General features: G+C 37.5%; 1 long non-coding RNA gene across 1 annotated transcript; it reads left to right on the plus strand.

Moving 5' to 3' along the window:
- Positions 1-271: 271 nt before the first annotated feature.
- On the plus strand, positions 272-12,485 carry LOC144236732 (uncharacterized). The gene is made up of 2 exons (XR_013336635.1): positions 272-417; positions 11,765-12,485. It is a non-coding gene; the product is annotated as an uncharacterized LOC144236732 (long non-coding RNA).
- Positions 12,486-13,234: the final 749 nt, after the last annotated feature.

Genomic DNA, 13,234 nt, shown 5'->3' on the forward strand with positions numbered 1-13,234 from the left:
TACTTTAGTGCTTGGCCAGAAAGCTGTTATATCAATCAATCAAGCATATAAATGGGTGAATTAATTAATATTTTTTGTTGAAAACAATGTAAAAGAATTATAGGAAAGCAATTTTGATTTTCAACAGTCCTACTTACAATCTGCATTTAGCAAAACTCTTGACATCAGTTGGGGTTGCTAAGCAATAAGTACCTCTGCTGTGAGTCCAGAGTCCCTGGGATCATTCCATTATTTTGTCATTCAAGTATGTCACACAGCTTGATGTGGGCCTCCAATTCCTGCACAGTCAGAAATGAGTGCACTTCCTATGGTAGAAAGGGAATAAATGAAATGGTGGAACAGAGAGATGATTTAAAGACTGGGAAAGTAAGGCTATGTAATCCTCAGAATTTGGGGGATGAACTTTTGAAATGAGAGGTAAGTCATGAGCTCAGTGGCTTGATCACTTTAAAAACACAGGTAATTTTCACACCAAGCAGAAACCCATCACCTCTTGGGAGTACTTATACTACCTTTGCTATCGTAGAAGCACTCTAGATAAACTATCGTATGCTTTGTAAAAGGTTCTATAGCATTTTCTATTTATCAAAGAGTAGTCCTCATCATTTAATCATCAGATAGAATCCTGACTTCAGTGAAGCTAGGAAAGGCTGGTGAGAGTCTTGTGCAAATTTACAGATTATGACATTAGGCAGACTAGTTTTAGAAGACCCCAACTTTTAGAATGGTTTGTAATTACTTATATAAGGGCAACTGTTCTTTTTCTGTTTTAAGTTTTCATGTCAATGCTTGATTCTGTGGGAATACTTTGCTGACTCTGTCTCATGATATGGGCACACTTATTTATTTCTACATTTTTTACATAGGAAAAGGAGAATGTTTCCTTTCATGCTGATTTACTGAGGTGTTTGAAAATGGATGAGATTTCACCTGAGTTATGAGGATAAAGAATATTAAGACATGTAAATTTTTCTAAGCCATCAATCAAAATCTTGAGTATCTTTTTAAAATTAGTACTGGATCCTTTGGAAGAATTAACTTATATTACATAGCATAGATAGGCCTTGAAGAGATTAATTTAACCATATTAGATAGGACTGAGATGAAAAAGAATATAATTCCCCCAGCTCCTTGACTGTGGTTCTGAGGTTAGTTTTCTAACATATAAAATACTGGGGTTGACATACATAATCTTAAAGGTCATATTCAATTTAAAAACTTTCTCATTTTGACTATAGGAACTGAAGCAAATAAGTTAAAGTAGTTTTATCTGACATATTCAGTCAAATCAAAGAGAAAAAAACCTGCTCCATGACTATTTGATTACCTCTATTTATAACATGTTTTAATTTGTTTCAAGATGGTGTGTCAACAAATAATCTAAAGTCATTATAATTCATATATTGCTCAGTAGTCAGTGTATGCATAGAGAAGTAAAGCGTATCCATAGAGTGAAATGACCAAGAAGAAAAGTGACCTTCTCAAGATCACATAGTCAGAAAGTGTGAAGTCAAGTTTCAGATCTGTTTCTCTGATAACCAAGCCACAAATTTTTTCACAGTATAACATTTTCCATTTTATAAGGAAATATATTCCGGTATACTTATTTTTCAACTGATGTAACTGAGCCTCAGAGTTGTAAAGTGACTTATTTACCCCAAGGATGCCAACAGAATGAAGACAAGAAACCACATTCCCTGACTTCCATCCTGATATTCTCTCTACTTATATCAGCCAGATTCATAGCTAATCTTCATTCTTATCTGTGCATTCCAGTTTGAAAGATAAATATTTAAGGAGAAGGAGAAACAAAAGCATCAGGATTTAACAATACTTTTAAACTAAAAATTTGGACTACTTTCTTAAATTATTCAACCTTGAGTTCCTTATGGTTAATGATTTTTACCACCCTTTTAACAGTAACAAAGAAGTCTACTGGCTTGTCAGTCCCTGATTATAAGAAGGCAGGACCTCAGCCTTATCTTCCTTCTGTTACTTTATGATGCCTTGAAAGGGCTAAAAATTACATCTGTTTTGTCAGTTAGAGTAACTGTGGATGATAATGTACTGAGCACTTATTATGTGTGAGGCATTGTGCTGTGCTTTCTACAGGCTATCTTATTGTATCCTTGCAATAACCACATACCATAGGTGTTTTAGTGCCCTCATTTGACAGGTGAGGAATCTGAAGCACAATGGGGCTTCAAGTTTTCAAAGCCACCAAGTGGCAAAGCCAACTTTTGAACTGAGGCGGTCTGACTCCAGAGCTGATGCTCTTACTAGTGAAACTCCACAGCAAACATACTCTTCCTCTATTGTTCCATGTACTGCATATCCCAGTTTATGGCAAAAAGAGTCACTTGAAAAAGCTTTGTCACTCCCTTTTAGGGGATGTGATAACGAGTGCATGTCAAGTTTCCAATTTCCAGCCAACAATGGGTTCTATTCCATGACTCCAGCTTATGCTGCATTTTGTGATATGACCCCCCCAAAAAATAGCTGAGCATATGTATAGCTTCATAAGGTGAACAGTTTCAACATCTTCTTATTTTTTATTTCCCTACTTAAAGGAGTTCAGACCTGGTCCAAAAGGCCAGGAGGATCAGGTGCTCCATCCCCTTCCTCTTTCTTCTCTGTTCTTAGAGAAGAAGGTTTTCCACAAAACTTTTCTCCTTCTCCTTGACAAACAAGAACTGTTACACTGTTTTGTGCATATGTGTGTGCAGCCATACTCTCAGTTTCCATAGCAAAATCAGTGCCTTTTACAAAAATAATATTATATGTCAGAAAACTTATTCCAATTACCAATAAGCAATTATAATGAAATTATACCTACTTAACAACTTGTTGTTAAAAAACTGGAACATGGGGCGCCTGGGTGGCTTAGTCGGTTAAGCGTCCGACTTTCGCTTAGGTCATGATCTCGTGGTTCGTGGGTTCGAGCCCCGCGTCGGGCTCTGTGCTGACTGCCAGCTCAGAGCCTGGAGCCTGTTTCAGTCTGTGACTCCCTCCCTCTCTGACCCTCCCCTGCTCGCGCTGTTTCTCTCTCTCTCTCTCCTAGAAATAAATAAATAAAAAACAAAAAAAAAATTAAAAAAAAAAACTGGAACATAAGATCTGGAAACGTAAAACTCTTAGAAGAAAACGGAGTAAATTTCTTGACAATGGCCTTGGCAATGTTCTTTCGTAATTAACACCAAAAGGAAAGACAACAAAAGCAAATATAAACAAGTGGGACTACATCCAGCTAACAAATTTCTGCACAGCAAAGGAAACCATCAGCACAATGAAAAGCAACTTACTGAATGGGAGGAAAATATTTGCAACTCATATATCTGGTAAGGGGTTAATATTAAAAATATATAAGAACACAGACAGCTCAATAGCAAAAAAACAAACAATTTGAGTAAAAATTGGTCAAAGGATATGAATAGACATTTTTCCAAAGAAGACATCCAAATGGCCAACAGGTACATGGAAATCATCAAGAAATGCAAATCAAAACCTCAATGAGATGTCACCTCAAATCTATTAGGATGTCTTTTATCAACAAGACAAGAGATAACAAATGCTGGGTGGGATGTGGAGAAAAGGGAACCCTGTATACTGCTTTTGGGAATGCAAGCGGGTGCAGTCACAATGGAAAGCAGTATGGAGCTTTCTCAAAAACTAAAAATAGAACTACCATATGATCCTGTAATTCCACTTTTGGGTGTACATCCAAAGGGAATGAAACCATTATTTGAAGACATATCTGTACTCCCATGTTCACTGCAGTATTATTCACTCTGTCCATCAATGGATGAATGAATAATGAAAATGTGGTGTATATATATAAACAAGATGTGATTGAGCTTTCAACGAGAAGGAAGTCCTCCCATTTGTGACATTTGCCTTCCACGAAATTGGAGACCCTTATGCTAAGTGAAATAAACTAGAGAAATACAACATTGCATGGTATCACTTATATGTATAATAAAAAAATGATAAAGTCAAACTCATAAACAGAGAGTGGTTACCAGGAGCTGAGCAGTAGAGGGAATAAGAAGTTGCTGATAAAAAGGCACACACTTTTAGTTATAAAATGAATAAGGTCCTCAGACCTAATGCATAACATGGTGACTATCATTGATAACACTGTATTGTACAATTGAAATTTGCTAAGAGAGTAGAACTTAAGTGTGCTCATCAAAAATAAATATGTGAGGTGATGTATGTGTTAATTTGATGGGGGAATCCTTTACAATACATATATATATATCAAATGATTACATTAATCACTATCTTAGAATTTTAGTTGTCAATTATACCTCAATAAAGCTGAAAAAATAGTTTAATAAGATACCTTGCTTTTCACAACTTGAGAAAAAATAAAATAAAAAACTAGTAAGTTCATACTTCTGAAGGCTATCAAATAAGGAAAATTGTTTTAAAATGAGATTAATCAGCGCTGGCAAGGAAGGATATAGTGCATTGAGCACTCTCATCCACTGCTACAAATCAGTCTGACATTGAGCCGAAAAACTATTAGAAGAATTTATGTCCCATACAGAAGAAAACTGCTCAAAAAATGTTCATCTTCACATTATTTATGGAAGCTGAAACTCGGGAACAAATTCTATTCCAGTAAAGGGGAATGATTATGCTAACCATGTTATATCCATTTGAGGAAAGGTATGCATCCATTACAGTGTTTATTGAAGTTTTTAATAACATGGGAAAAATGCTGAGGTCAGCATGTGTATTCTGCAGTATACTAATGATTTGATATAGAAATTAATGTGATGGAAAAAGTTTTCCATTATGAAATAATTTTGAGAAACTCAGGATTAATCTCTCACACACACAGGTTTCCTCTCCTTTTCTGGAAAATTTCTCAAAATTCTTTACATGCCATGCAAGTTATTTTTTAACAAAAATTACCTGTGTAAATATCAATAAATTTACATTCTGAAAGGAAATAAGATCACAAAAAAAGAACACTTGAAGTCATAATAATTGTCATTTAGGCAACTTTTTATAGTTTACAAAGTACTTTCTTACAAATAACTTTATTTACTTTTATAATAAACTGTTCAAGAATAAGAATGGTCAAGTCAGACTATCTGGATTTAAATCTGCCCAGGCACTTTTCTGTGTACTTTGACACTTTACTTTGTCTTTATAAAACTAAATTCCTTATCTGCAGGTTGAGAATACTAGTAATTCATGTCTTTTGTTGTGTTTTAATAATTAAATGAAGACTAAAGCTTTTAGTGGGAAGTAAATAATCCATAAGTGGTAGCAGTTATTATTATTATTATCTTCAACTACCAGCCAGACGTAGAGAATAAATGATTCTAAAAGACTTGAAATAAATGGAGCCAAGATTCAGACTTAAACCTGATTTTCAGACACATTCCATTTCCACTGTGCACCATGCCTTGGAGACTTCTAGAGTTAAAGTCACCTAGCGATAAAAACCTGAGACTGGCACCGATTATTTTCCACAATTTTTTCCTCTTTCACATATCCCTTTCTCTGCACCTGTGACTAACATCTAAATAAATTCTTGGACTGCTACCCCATCTGCTCAGCTTTGTCTTTAGGCCATGTTTTGTTGACAGTAATTACCAGAAGATGGGTTTTCAAGCCTCTGAATTAGCCAAACCATAGGACTTTGTTCTCTCCTGAAGAGTGGTTTTTCAAAAGATATAATAAACCTTTTTAAAAATGTTTGGTTTTAAAAAAGACAGCTGGGTTCTAATATCTACTTAGGCGTTCAATCTGTTACATTATCACATTATTACATGTCATTAAGCTTCTGGGAAACTCCAGAGTGTACCTGTGAGAGAATGAGAATGAAAAAGGCAAATGGCTCAGTATTATAAATTATGAGAATAGTTTTATTTTAAGGATCCTTAGTCCAAACTTCGATAACCACTGATTTAAAATATTTGTAGATATGGTATAGGACACAAAAAGTTTTTAAACAGTCATATGTTTGCTTTATCCAGTTACAATGAAATTCACGTCTTTAAAAAGTTCAGTTTTAATCTCCAAGTATGTACCAGCCACTATTTTAGAAACTATATGTAAAATATGCATTACACAAGTTATCTACTTTTAAGTAGTTTATCATTTTAATAGAAGGAAATCATACTTACAACTATCTCAAAAATGTGAAAGAGCATATTAAATGACAAAAGATGGCCAAAAAATTTCCAGAAAGTCTCCAAAGAAAAGAAAAATAGAATCCATTTGGGGAGTCTAAAAAGGCTTCCTATTTCTAAGAAATAAGTAGAATTCTGATACTAGGTATTTTTTTTAATGTTTTTGTCTGTTTTGAGATTTTGTCTGTTTTCCTAACTGCATTGATCTCGCTTTTAGATTAGTGCGTAGCACTTGGCCAGAGCTCACCAAATATGTGAATAAATGAATTAATGGGGAGGCTACATTCAAAGTGAATCAGTGAAAGAAGGAGAAAGTCAGGGATGCGATGACTGGGAAATGAATGAGGAAACAGTCACCTCTTGATTTGACATTGGATCACTGGGTATCATAGGACAGAGAGACAATGTAAAATCATTTCCCTATATTGTGTCTAATTATAAAGCATCCAATCTGGATCTGAAAGCAGGAGACAGGCAAAGAGAATGAATACCTTTTTAAAAAATATTTTTATTTATTTCTAGGAGAGAGAGAGAAAGACAGCGTGAGCAGGGGAGGGTCAGAGAGAGAGGGAGATACAGACTCCAAAATAGGCTCCAGGCTCTGAGCCGGCAGTCAGCACAGAGCCCGACACGGGGATCGAACCCACGAACCGCGAGATCATGACCTAAGCGAAAGTCGGACGCTTAACCGACTAAGCCACCCAGGCGCCCCGAGAAGGAATGCTTTTAATGCTATTTTTCAAGAGCTTGACAAATTGATTTTTTAAAAATTCAAGGATTCCCTTAATCACATATTTAAACACAAATTTATTGGTATTCTACATAGTAGAAAATAGGCGCTCTGGTGAGAATATAAAGGATAAAGTGGGACAGAAAATGTCTTGTCCTTATGAAATTTATATTCCAGTGAGACAAAATTAAATGAGAGACAAAGCCATGTTGTTATACATAGAAGAAAAGTAACAAACAGGATGTTATGATGGGGGTGGGTCCTTAAATGAGGATTATTGGGAAAGTCTCCCTGAGGAGTGGTCTTTTGGATGAGATCTGATGGATACACAGGAGCTAGCAAATGGGATCGATGAAAGAATGTTCCAGATGAATGGAAGAACATAGGTCTCAAAAGGTAACAGCTTGCTCTCTTTTGGGGTTAGTGGCCAACCTGTGTGACTGGAGCACGGAGAACCAGGGGGTGGTATCAGATGCAGTTAGGGAGATAGGCGGAGCCAAATAATTTTATTATTATTATTATTTATTTCATTATTTGAAAGAGTGAGAGAGAGAATCTCACATGACCCTGGGATCACAACTTGAGCTTAAATCAAGATTTGGGGCCATCCATGGGGTGCCTGAGTGACTCCATCGGTTGAATGTCCGACTTCAGTTCAGGTCATGATCTCATGGGTTGTGGGTTTGAGCCCCACATCGGGCTCTGTGCTGACAGCTCAGAGCCTGGAGCGTGTTTCGGATTCTGTGTATCCCTGTCTCTCTGCCACTCCCCCCGTTCACGCTCTGTCTCACTCTATCTCTCAAAAATAAATAAATGTAAAAAGAATTTTTTTAAAGAGTCGGAGCCATCCAGGCACCCCAGTGACTTTTAAAACCGAAAGGGACCCCAGTAGTCATCTAGTTCAAGTCACACCCAAAGAGGATAAGATTTAACACTGCCACTGATGAATTTCAATGTGGGTCTTGACAATACAAAGATAAAAGTCAGGATGGTACTATAATCTATTTTAAAAATTTGAGCTTCTTAATTGATAGAAAAGTCTTCATGTTATTGGCAAATTAAAAAGTACACAGTTCTACCTAGTCAGTTAATTGGTAGAGTTGCAGGAGCAAATGATGAAAGGTATTGGTAAAAGCCAGGGCCTTACTTGTGCAGTGCCCCATGAAACACCAATTATCATTTCATCAGAATGTAATGAAGTTCACTTGACCGAGATTGTCATTGCCACTGTCTACAGTATCTGAGAGTGAGAGCAGATTTCTACTTCAATGGAAACAATGCTGTTTTTTTTTTTTATTCTCAAGGAATTTGTTTCTTTTCCCCTCAAATATATTACTTCAATTTCAAAGAACAATTTACTGAGATGCTTTGAAACAATGATCTACATAAGCCTGTACATTATGAATTACAGAAAGTTATAAATGTTAAAACAATTTTATTTTCAGAGTTACAGTAACATAGACTTTAAATGATCAATTTATAGATATAAATAAAGACATTAATTAGTAATTAAATTTCTAGTGCTGCAGTGGCATTGTATTTCCCCATGTAAAAGTATCCTTCTGTGTTTGGGCCAAGAAATGAGATAACAGTTGTCCAACTAAATTGATCTAAAGGGACAATTAAGAAAAGAACAAGCAAAGCCATCTTAGAGGGCAATTTTGGTACTCAAAAACTTGTCTGGATTCTTAAAGTTAAAGGTGTATTTAATCTAACTCCAAATGCAGTCTTGTACTAAAGGAAGAATTCTGAAGGATGGAGTAGGGAGAAGAGGAAAGACATCTGAACAGTAACTTACAAATATTTTTGATGTTAACCCACAGAAAAAAATTTATTTTATATTATGGTTCATATATATACAAAGGTTATGTATAATATATATTATATAATACATGTGTACAATATAGAAAAGTGTGTATATGCTAAAGTTTGGGGTACTCTAATATTTTCTTATCTGCTCTGTTTGTACCTATTCTCTTCCATTTCATTAAAATGAGCTTATTTTGATCAATTAAAATGATCTCATGCCCCAAGTAGTGGGTTGTTCATCCAGAACTTGAAAAATACTACATGAAAGAATCACCTAGGACTTAACAATGCCATAGTGTTACAGAGAATATGAACGGTTGAACAAAAGGATGAGAAAGATATGATGATGAGTATATATAATAAACGAGATTTTGTGTAACTTTCCCTAGGACATCAGGATGAATTTATAGAATGCTCTTTGTCTCAGGGTTTGAGAGCCCACAGGTAAGGAAGCAACTATTCGGGCAATATTGGATGCGAGATCAGTTGCTTTCCAGGGAAACTTTAGCTAAAGGCAGAGATGAGTGAAGGAAAAGAATTCGAAAGTCTTGTTTAAAGAGAAGAGTAATGAAAGTTTGATTAGGGAAGAAGTGATAGAATTCTTGGTGTCTTCTAAGATTGTGTCTGAGGTGGCATCCTAGGAAACAGAGGATATAGCCAGCAGGAGGTGAATTCATTCTAAGCAAAGGCAATACAGCATTGGCCAATAGTTGTGGATGATATGAAGGGGATTCCTAACTGTGGTGTCCTGCGAATCCTTAATGTCTAAATTTAATCTACCTAAAATTTGGTATATTGTTATACAGTAACTTCTGCTAATTAAGTCACTTTATATAATTTTGTCACAAGATTGCTTGTTGAGTGAAATACTGGAAATGTAGATTACTTTCCATCTGACAATATTCCATCAAAATAGTTAAAATGAATTATCAAAAATGTTTATAAAAAATTACATAATTTTTGTGTCATCATGGGCTCATTTGAGATATTTTTGTGGTTAGTTGCCTTTCTATAAGTCCCATCGCTGCGTCCCTTGCCAGCGCCGAGGTGGTCTGGGAGATGTGAGTGCCATGTGCATTCTGCCAGTAGAAGGATAATCAGGTGACATGGCTGTTAGAGGCCTGATGTAGTGGAAAGAAAAAAATTCCCTCGAGGCTTGTTTGATCTTGAGGATACCCTTGGACTGTGAGGGAACAAATACTCAGAGGATGCCACTGATGACACTGGCATCTCTACAGTTTAGGGGGACAGGTAGCGCAGGTGTTTTCTGAGCTAGAGTTGCCTTTAAGATTCCCTGAAGCAGGATTCTGCAAACTGATTCTGAAAAAAGCCAGACAGTAAGTATTTTTGCTTTGTGGCCCATGTGGCTTCTGTCTCAGCTTCTCAATTCTGCTGTTGAAGGAGGCAGTTGGTAAACAAATAGGTCTATCTGCATTCCCCCAAAGTTTTGTTTACACAAATAGGTAAAGAATGCTATCTTTGTTGACTCCTGCCTTGAAGAGATATCTGAGTATAGGCAGAGCTAAATATTTTCACAGAAATCTGTTTTCTTTTTATTGGTGGGGAGAACTCTTATTTGGCATTAAGATATTCCTCTTAGTCCCCCAATGGGCTAAAAGTTGCAGAGGGGAGAAGCAAGAACATTTATAGGAGAGTCCCCATCATGAGAAGATCCACCCTTAATAGATTGGGCATTGCATACAGCTGGGTCAAAGCAATAATGCCTGGAAAGTCTCGTTGATGTTGCTTGAGAGAATATTCCCTCCTCTTCTTGGTATTCATCACCTTGATTCCCTCTCTGGCATGATTCCATTTCTCGACTAGGCCAAAGAGATACTTCCCAGAGCCATTAGGTCCCCTAGTGGATTCTCTGCCTTTCACTCTTTCAGAACCCTCTATAATTTATTGTGCCTTAACAGTTTAAATACTCAGAGGAGAAAACGGCAGCCTACATAAGTGAAGAGAAGCTGAAGGAATAAAGCTAAGCGGACATAGCCAAAACCGGCCCTGACTCCCGTGCCAGCCCTCTTTCCATGACACCACACACTTTTCCTCCCAAATCTTCATTGTTTCTTTTTTTTTTTAAGTTTATTTATTTTTGAGGGAGGGAGAGAGAGAGAGAGTAAACTCCAGGGAGGGACAGAGAGAGAGGGAGAGACAGAATCCCAAGCAGGCTCCACACCGTCAGCACACCCATGTGGGGCTCAAACTCAGGAATGGTGAGATCATCATCTGAGCCAAAGTCAGATGCTTAATGGAATGAACCACCCAGGCGCCTCTTCATTAGGTTTTCTATGACAAATAAAATACCCATAAACGTGCCACAATCCAATCTGCATAGATATACAGCTTGATTTTGCTCTTAGGTTTGGAATGTGAAATATAGCTCTTTCAGAGTCACAGCAGAAAAAAATACTTTCTTCCAAAGCTAGTCTTCCCCTTCTTCAAATATGCAGGGAATCCAATTTCCCAGAAAAATCCTTGAATTTTCACTTGTGTCAAAGCCCAAATTCTAAAAACAGCTGAGTAACAGCCTTTTCTCTATGCTGATATTCAGAGAGAATAAATAAAACTTGGGGATATTATAGAAAAGACCCCCAGGGATAGATGTAATTATATTGTATGTAATTTCTAGGTTTTCCTTAACATTTCAGTTGGATGTCTTCACTGGGGAAAATGCACAGGTCCAGTAGGCTTAGAAGCGTATGAGAGAACATGGGAGAGAAGTTTAATACAGCGGCTAAAAGGGTAGGCTCTGGAGCCAAACTGCTTAGCTTAGTACCTGGTGCCTCCATTTCCTCATCTGTAAAATGGGTTAATTATAATATCTCGTTGGGTCATTGTGAGAACTGTATGCAGAATCCTTAGAACAGTGTCTAGCACATCATATGCATTCAATAGATATGAAAAAAATAGAGAATAGAACATGTGTAAATGAAGGAAAAGTACAAGGGGTAGAAAGTACATATTCTCATTTAAGATTACACTATTTCCCTCTGTGGTTTGATTAAAATTAAATAATTCACAGCTATCATTTATCTCTTCTTTGTCTTGATTTTCCTTCTTCCTCCAGAGTAGGAAGAGGAACCCTTGTTTTTTAATGAGCTTCATAACATTCAACGAAGGCAGTGACTGATGCACTGATTTGGAAGCTTCAGCATTTGAACTGTGCTTCTATGATAAAGGAGAAAATGGCTTTGTGGTTTAGCCAATTCCCCTTTGTGAGTCCCAGTTTTCTCAAGTACAGACTGAGTTGTATAATGAACACCTTGAAGAACTGTTGGATATTTACAGTGCCAAACGTAGTAGCAAGTTCTAGTAATTGTGAGACAGAGAAACTGAAGGACTCCATAAAATTCTGCTTTTTGCTCCGTTTCCTGCTTCTATTCTTGCTGGGACCTGCACCCCCACTTTCCACATGCCTTATCGTGCGAATAGTGTATGTCCCCCTTGTAAAAGGCAAGGAGTTAATGGTTTCTTTAGAGTCTTCTAGCACAACATCTAAGGAAGGCCCAGGCAAGGATGACTGAATGAAGCTACCATATACATATTCTAGACAACTGGTATCAAACATCATGATGCCAAGACCCCCTGGCTCCAAGGAATAATTGACTTATAAAGGACCAAGACCCTTGTCCTTGTTCTAGCAAATTCCTGGCTGCCTGAGAGGACACGTACACCAAACCACAATCCTCCACAGAATCCCCAGATCCCAAAGACAAGACTCCTTTTCCAAGTCTCCCAGATGTTGTCTATATCTGCTCTTTATTTTTAATAAACTGTTCTCACTTTCGGCTGGCTTGTGTTTGATTTCCAGACTGCTTGTAGCTAAGGACCCTCTTGGCCAGTGCCATGGGATCTACCCCCCTGGGTCTTCAGACCCAGCCTGCTTGCATCAATTGCTCAGTAGATTGGGGATATTACTATATTGTTATCCTCTGGTCATCTCTGCTTTTCATGTAGTGTTCAAAGAAAGGAGCTGTGTCTTATGAGATTGTGAGCAGAAACCTGAATTTTGGATCCTCAACTGTCAAGAACTCTGTGACCCCAGGCAATTCATTTCCCTTTTCCACACATTTCTTTTCTCTTTGAAAAGATCAGGGGGTAGTTTTAACCATATTACTTTGAGTGCCCTATGGTGAAGCCAGATGCAGCTCCAGAGTAAGAGACTGGACTTTTACAGTTTTGTTAATCAGTTGCCTGGGGAGAACACAGCACAGCACACAGGGCCATTCAGAGGAAGCATGGGTGGGTCAGAAGGCACTATGGTGGAGGAAGCTGGAGGTAAGCACCTTTACTGTGCTTTCTCTGGAAAGGAAAGAGTGAGGAGGGGGAAGCAGGCTTAGGACTGGCTAACATGAATAATTTCAGCAGGCTGTGGGGCAAAAGGGTTGTCTTTGGTTGTCTGGTACCTGCTCCTGGGGCCGTTAGGATGAGTGCATAGTGACTTGGTGTGTAAGAAACTCATAAAGGGCATGTTGGGTGTGGAATAAACAGCTGCCCAATGGGGTGCCTGGGTGACTCAGTCTGTTGAGCTTCTGAC

This window comes from Crocuta crocuta, unplaced genomic scaffold (genome assembly GCF_008692635.1).
Source record: "Crocuta crocuta isolate KB4526 unplaced genomic scaffold, BGI_CrCroc_1.0 scaffold270, whole genome shotgun sequence".
Classification (NCBI taxonomy): Eukaryota; Metazoa; Chordata; class Mammalia; order Carnivora; family Hyaenidae; genus Crocuta; species Crocuta crocuta.